Here is a 6,869-nt window from a genome sequence, read left to right as displayed (position 1 = left end):
CAGAAAGCCTCATCTTTCTCCCTCAGAACAGCTGGTAGTTTTGAACTGCTGCCCATGAGATTAGCAGCCCGATTAGTAACCACTACACTACCATAGATCCTTACTCTATAACTAGAGACTGATATACAATCGGATCTCAGTCAATTGGATGTTTCTTCTGAGAACTTAAAATATTGAAGGAGGGATGCAAAGGCCCATGCTTGTTAAGAGATTATGCCCAGAAACTCTGAAGGTGGCAAAGATTATCCATGGGTGGTGACACTGCTTGCCACTATCCTTTTAGATCAGAGAAGCTGAGAAGAAATTCCTGGACACCCCAGACCACATGCTCCTGCTGCAAGCACTGCCTGGAAAGCCCTCCTCCATACCTTCCAGCAAGGCTTGACCGGCACATCCTTTTTCCTTTGTTTTTTTTGTTGTTGTTGTTAATTGTCCTCTAGTTAAGTGTTGTTAAGTGTCCATAGCGACCCTGTATAGGGTTTCTGAGACGTGGCTGCTGAGTTTGAACCACTGACCTGCAGGTTCAAACCAACCTTGCAGCCCAGCACCATACCAGGACTCCAGACAAGAGAGTAAAGGAGATGGTTTACCAACAAGGGAATTTGCCTACAACGGGCAAAACACAGCTGTGTTCAGTGGAGGCTGGCTGGATCAGGACATTGTTCTGCTTGAGGGGAGGGAGCTAGGGTGTTTTCATATCATGGGGTATTCACACATGGAAGGGCAGTTAAGGGTGGTATGAGAAACTAGGAGAGGTAGGAGAGTCAAAGGTGTCCGGTTTCAGCCAGCATAGTAAGAGGAAGAGCTGTAGGCTCCTCCCTAGCATGTTGTTGTGTTGTCAAGTGCCACCGAGTCAGTTCTAACTCGTAGTGACCCTATATAGGGTTTCCAAGGAGCAGCTGGTGAGTTTGAACCTCCAACCTTGTGGTTCAAACCCCTTGCTTTATCCCACAGTGCCACACCAGGACTCCCCTTCTTAGCATCTGTGTAAGTAAAGCAGGAGCACAAGATAGCTGGAGGAGGGGGCGGTCTGTTTCTTAGATAGCTGGAGCCGGGAGAAGCGGCAGAAGACATGGTGTTGAGGTGACCTTTTTAGAGGAGTAAAACAGGTGCAAATGGTTAACCTGCTTGGCTGCTAACTCAAGCTGCTAATTGAAAGATTGGAGGTTCAAGTCTATCTAGAGGCACCTCAGAAGAAAGTCTAGAGATCTACTGAAAAATCAGTTACTTAAAACCCCATGAAAGGGAGAAGAGTGGAGTGCGGGAGCCTACCCAGAGAAACAGTGAGGCCAGAGATAGAGACAAAGACGATGATGTGGAAAGAGGGAGCAGCTGGGAACTCTAGACCCAGAGAGGGAGAGGGGCTGTGTGCTGACAACCAGGGGGCAGGCTTGTGGGGTGTATCATTTGGTTTGTTGATGATGCATGGAGGGGATCATAACCAAGGCAATGTAATACGATAAGATGAATGTAAAGCTAATGTTCTCCCATGTAAACTATCCCATAATTCACAATAAAACATTTGGGGAAAAAAAATTACCATCTTGGAAGCCCTACATTGGGTTACTATGAGCTGGAATAGATTTCATGGCCGTGAATTTTTTTTTTTTTTCCCAGGGGGGTCATATCTGAAATAAATGTTTTAAGAGCAATAAAAAAACAAAACAAAACAAAAAACCCTATGGAGCACAGTTCAACTCTAACACACATAAGGTTACCATGAGTTGGAGTCAATTTAATGACAATTGGTTATTGTAAAAAAGGGGACGTTCCTCATGACCCATGATGCCATGTGCTTCTCTCCATCTTAGGCTTTCCACATTTCCCTGGAATCATCTCTACTTGTGTCTTTCTCCCTCATTAGATTCCAAGTTTCTCTCACCACAGAAATTTGAGGAAGACAGTCTACAAAGTTAGGGACTGTGGTAGCTGCCCTCCTCTTTCCTCTCCAGCCCTCAGTGAGAGCTACAGTGGTGCCAACAACAAGAGGCTCCACAAGTCCTGCCTGGACAGAGCCTTAGTGATAGACTATGGTAAATCCATGAGAGCTACATTTTGGTATAAGTGATGTGTGTGAGAAAATGCACAAGGTATACACTAAGGGTTAGACGCTGGACTCCACACTTAAATATACTCTCATGTAACTCCCACACAACCTCGTGAAGCAGGTGTGATGATCCCCATTTTAAAATGAGGGAAGTGAGGTTCAGAAAGTTTAAATAATGCACCTGTAGTCTCATAGCCAGTAATTGTGATGCCAAAACCTATACTCTTTCCACTGTACCTGCCGCCTCTCACAACTAGAAAGATGGGACCAAAACTAGCTCAGCTTGGAAGTTCACAGTGCCATGGAGGCTGGGCTATGTGAAGCTTCAGAAACAGAGTGGAACTAGGAAGGGCTTGGCTCCCAGTGTTCATTTCCCACTGTTGTTGTTAAGTGCCATGGAGTTGGTTCTGCCTCATAGTGACCTTATTAACTCACTTCAAAACTGGGTGAAACATTTCCTCACTGAGTGACTGGAATTGGTCCTCCAACCTCCATACTGCCCTTTCCATATCAGGAACTACTTCTACAAAAATGTGGAAATGGAGCCATCTGCTCTGAGCTTATCAGGACCCCAGGTCACACCATGAGTGTCTTCTTCACATTCTCAGGAATGAATGCTAGGAGGAAGGGCTGACTAAGTGCTACCAGAGGCCAATCCTAAACCAGGACCAAAGATGTAGTCAGCTGTCAGCTTGAGGTTCCACAAAGGAGCTGGCCATTTCCAAACCTTTTCTGTTGTTCCTGTACAAAATGACTTCTTTTGACAGAAGATGATAGTCATGGCTGTCAGGTCAGATTGTCAGAGCTGACAGGGCTGAGACTGAAGGATACCACCTGTTTGTACTCAGTTTGCCTGAGGAGGCAACTGTGTTGGCAGAAAGAACTCTAGGACAAAAAGTGGGCCGATGGTCCTTGTACGGATTGTCCCCGCTCCCAGCCTCAGGGCTGGATGTGATGGTGCTCTGTAGGCCGTCTCTGTGGCTCTGGCTGGGATTGAAGGAGGGGAACTCTCGTCCTTGGCTGCCTCCCAAAGCCTTTTCCTGCATTCTTCATACTGCCTGGGACAACGCCCCCATCACTCTTGCAGTCCTACCCTGAAGTCACCACTTGCTAAAATGAAACGATGGTGCTGCTTCTCCACACAGTCTTTGTCTTGGTTCCTGGGGTCCAGCAGTTGGGTCAACGTGCAGTTAAGACATTGCCTTTGAGTGGATTCTGACTGATGGTGACCCACATGTGTCAGAGTAGAATGTTCCATAGGGTTTTCTTTTAATTATTCAGTCATTATTGAGAATATGCACAGCAAAGCATTCACAATTCAACCATTTATGCAATTCAGTGACATTGATTACATTCTTTGAGTTGTGCAACAGTCTCACCCCTCCACTTTCTGAGTTGTCCCCCAACATTAACTTAAGCTAGCAACCCACTAAGGTTCCGGTCTTATCTTTTGGGTTGCTATTGTCAGTTTGATCTCTTCAGGATAGTTCTTAAAACAACATAATGTTCAAGGCAGACCTTTTTTGCTAGTTAAGCTAAACTATTATTCAGTTTTAAGGTGACTTTAGTGGCTGTTTTTAGTCTAAGATTTAAAGATTATCTCAGGGCAAATTTCAGGGGTTCATCCAGCTTCATGACTCTAAGAAGTCTAAGAAAATTTGTAATTCTGTTCTGACTTACCCTGCTTTGACCAAAACATTCAATGATGGTAGCTAGGCACCATCCATTTCTTCTGGTGTCATGATAAAGGAGGCAGTTGTTCATGAAGATAATTTGCCATATATTCCATATCCTCCTCCTATTTCTGACTCTCCTTCCTCTGTTGCTCTAAGTGAATAGGGACCAGCTGCTGTGCCTGTATGGCCACTTGGAAGCCTTTAAGATCCCAGGTACTACACAGTGAACTAGGAAATAGAACAGATGCACAAAACACATTATTAGTCCAATTAACTGGGCGGTCCTATGACTTTAAACATCCAAACTAAAGAACCAGATCCTAGCAGGTGTTTGGTGGTACGTAATAAGCAGCTTCAGGAGCAACTTTATTTTTGGCATTATTAAGAATGTATCTGTCACACAACTTTTTTTTTCAGACTTTTTATTGTGAGTTGAGTGAAGGTTTACAGACAAGATCATACATTTTACATTCAGAAAACCGTCACACAACCTTTGCCAACTCAGCTTTTAACCGCTGCACAACTTAATGACAGCAATTACTATAATTGGTTATGCAATCTTACCCATAACCAATGTGATTTTTCCATCACTGTTATCCCCTGTTTTCCCTCTCCCTCCTGACATTGATTGTTGTTGCTGTTGTTAAGTGCCTTGGAGTCGATTCTGACCCATAGCAATCCTGCATAGGGCTTCTGAGGAGCGGCTGGTGAGGTTGAACCACTGACCTTGTGGTTCAAATGACTTTCCAGTCTAATGCATAGCCTACAGCATTACTTGACCTGGGTAACCACTAAAAACTTTGGTCTCTATACTTTGCCTTTTCTTGTCTTTTTATATATGAGGTCATGCAATATTTTTCCTTTATTTGCTCAGCATAATGTTTCTATCCAAACTGTAGCAAGACGTCATTTCCCCTACTGGCTGAGTAGTATTCCACGATACATATGTGCCACATTTTGCTGATCCACTCATCTCTTGACATTCATTTTGGTGGTTTCCACCTTTTGGCTTTGTGAATAGTGCTGCCGTGAACATTGTTGTTGTTAAGTGCTGTGGAGTAGGTTCTGATTCATAGCGCCCCTGTATAGGGTTTTCAAGGAGTGACTGATGAGTTTGTTTGAACGGTTGACCTTGTGATTCAAATCAACCTTGAGGTCAAGTGCTTATCCTATGACACCACATCTGGACATTGATGGTGTGGAACTGCTATATGATACGGTAGTTATGATTTTATTTTCTGACGAACCTCTGCACTGATTTCTATAACAGCTGTACTACTTTTCAATAGATAAAGGTTATAATTTCCCCACATCCCCACCAACATTTGTTGTTTTCTGGTTTTTATTATTTTACCTCGACCATCCTAGTGGGCTCTGGTAGCGTAGTGGTTACGAATCGGGCTGCGAACCTTAAGGTCAGTGGTTCGAAACTACCAGCTGCTCCGCGGGAGAAAGATGAGGCTTTCTACTCCCGTAAGGATTTACACCCTCGGAAACCCTGTACAGGGTCGCTATGGGTCGGCTCCGACTCGAAGGCACTTAACAACAACAACAACATCCTAGTGGGAGTGAAAGGGACTTATCATGGTTTTGACCTTTGATCTTGACAGATTTGCTTTTGCTTTGATTTCTGTCTGTTGATAGTCATTAGTTTGGTTGTACTTCATCTTCAGGGTTATACTGGTAAAACCACATTTCATCTCTTTTTATAGTTCTTTCAAGAAATGCTTCAGAATATTGATCCCACTTGTTAAAAATTTCCATCAAAAGCACTGCCCTTTTCTGCAGCTGATCTGGGTGTAACAGTTTTGCCACCCATCCAGCAGAAAGTTTGCTCAGCTTTGATTTTCCTGTCAGAATTGTGCAAGATGAACCAGTCGAGATGTCTATAGTGTTGACTATTGTTTCTACTGTTAATTGTCGGTCCTCTTCAATTAAAGGATGGGCAAGATTAATGATCTCTTTGAAAATTGAAGTGAATAATCTGCCACTTTGGGCTTCATCTTCAGCATCATCTCTTCCCGTCTTAAAGCAAGTTATCCATTTATAAACTGCCAATTTCTTTGGGGACTTTTCCCCATAAACTTTTCATGAAACATCAATGATTTCACAATTCCACTCAACTTTACCATAAATTTGATGTTTGTTCTTTCTCCAATTTTAGGAGAATTCACTTTACTCTGTTTTCAAATTCATGTCTTATCCTTCTTAGTGCTTCAAGTTAGCTCCTGTTCAAACATGTTACAACAAGTTAGTATGAGTTTATTTTGGTGAGAAAAAAAAAATCCATGCATAGTGTTTAACAATATAAATTTTCCATGAACTTTTTGGAACCCTCTTTTATAAGTCCTTCATAGCCCTGGTTAGATTTATTCACAGGCATTTTATTGTTTTAGATGCTATTATAAATAGAATTGCTTCCCTAACTTCCCTTTCAAATTCCTCACTGCTGGTGTATAGAAACCCAATTGATTTTTGTTTGTTGACCTGGACTCTGCAACTTTGCCAAATTCTTCTGCTCGCTCTAGATGTTTTCTTGCAGATTCTCTGGCCCTGAGATATTCAATGGCTGACTTTTTAAGAAATAGATGACCAGGATTTTTTTCCAAGCATTCTGGGTGGACTCAAACTTTTTAGTTAGCAGTCAAGTGCTTTACTGTTTGCTCCATCCAGGAATGCCAGATCTTACACAGAGAACTCAATCTTTCTAAGTCTTCAGTGCAGTGGTTCTCAAGATGTAGTTCTGCTACATCTCAAGAAGTAGCCAACTGCACTATCATCACCTGGGAAAATGTCAGACATGCAAATTCTAGTCTCACCCTAGATGTACTGAATCAGAGCTTCCAGGGTGGGGTCCAGCAATCTGTTTATCAAGCACTCCAGAGGACTGGATGCACCTCATGTGTGAGAACCTTGCCTTCAGACCATGATTTCAAGAGCTAAATCTCTTGGTCCCTTCACAGTGCCACTGCAGATCTTTCCCTGGGGACTGGCGAGCATTCCTTTCTCCTTTTCCTCTCCCTGAGGCCTCTTATCTACTGTTTGCTGAATAGCATATATAGAGTTTCATATTCAATATCTTTAATTTTCATAACAAATCAGAGTTCTCTTGGCCTGAGGAGGACATACTCTCAAATTCTATTTTT

This window comes from Chrysochloris asiatica, unplaced genomic scaffold, assembly GCF_000296735.1.
Source record: "Chrysochloris asiatica unplaced genomic scaffold, ChrAsi1.0 scaffold00131, whole genome shotgun sequence".
Classification (NCBI taxonomy): domain Eukaryota; kingdom Metazoa; phylum Chordata; class Mammalia; order Afrosoricida; family Chrysochloridae; genus Chrysochloris; species Chrysochloris asiatica.
This window is presented reverse-complemented; position numbering follows the sequence as displayed.